This window comes from Cebus imitator, unplaced genomic scaffold, assembly GCF_001604975.1.
Source record: "Cebus imitator isolate Cc_AM_T3 unplaced genomic scaffold, Cebus_imitator-1.0 Scaffold223, whole genome shotgun sequence".
Classification (NCBI taxonomy): Eukaryota; Metazoa; Chordata; class Mammalia; order Primates; family Cebidae; genus Cebus; species Cebus imitator.
In genome coordinates, this window is record NW_016107538.1 from 747,458 (window position 1) to 748,662 (window position 1,205).

Consider the following 1,205-nt stretch of genomic DNA (forward strand, 5'->3'; position numbering starts at 1 on the left):
TGAGGCAGAGTCTTGCTCTGTCACCAGGCTAGAGTGCAGTGACACGATCTCAGCTCACTGCAACCTCCGCCTCCTGGGTTCAAGCCATTCTCCTGCCTCAGCCTCCTGAGTGGCTAGGACTACAGGCGCACGCCACCACGCACGGCTAATTTCTTGTATTTTTAGTAGAGATGGGTTCCCACCATGTTGGTCAGGATGATCTCAATCTTTTGACCTCGTGATCTGCCTGCCTCAGCCTCCCAAAGTGCTGGGATTACAGGTGTGAGCTACTGTGCCCAACCCTTAATTTATTTATTTTAAAAATAGAGGCCAGGTGTGGTGGCTCACGCCTGTAATCCCAGCACCTTGGGAGGCCAAGGCAGGTAGATCACCTGAGGTCAGGAGTTTGAGACCAGGCTGGTCAATATGGTGGAACCCTGTCTCTACTAAAAATAGAAAAATTAGCCTGGCATGGCAGCGGGCACCTGCAATCCCAGCTACTCTGGAGGCTGAGGTGGGAGAATCACTTGAACCCAGGAGGCAGAGGTTATAGTAAGCCAATATTGCACCACTGCACTCCAGCCTGGGCGACAAGTGTGAAACTCCATCTCAAAACAAAAACAAAAGCAAAACAAATAAAACTAGAGATGGGGGTCTCACTATGTTGCCCTGGCTGGAGTACAGTGGCTATTCACAGGTGCAATCATAGTGCACTACAAGCCTTGACCTCTTGGGCTCAAGCAATCCTCTTGCCTCTGCTTCCCAAGTAGCTGAGACTACAGGCATGTGACATCCCGTCTACTTTTCTAAAGCCTTATTTCAAAAATTATCACTTACATATTATCAGCTTATTTTTCATATAGATAATATTCTAAATATTCAAAAAGCTTCAAGTGAAAAGCCTCCTTCCCATCTAGCGCTCATGTTCCCCTAATGGATCCCCTTGCCCTCAGTTTCCAATAACATTTTTATTTAAGTCTCCAGTCTCTCCAGATGCCATCAGGCTTGTGCAAATAGCCTGGAACCTTAGACTTTCACAAACACTCTCCTCAAAGTCCTTCCAGCTTCCACTCACTGTCCAATTCCAAAGCCACTTCCACATTTTTAGGTACTTGTTACAGCAGAACCCCATCATCTTGGTACCAACTTTCTGTCATAGTCAATTTATTGTATTTTGCTGTAACAAAATACTGTAAACCAGGTGACTTATAAACGACAGAAATTCA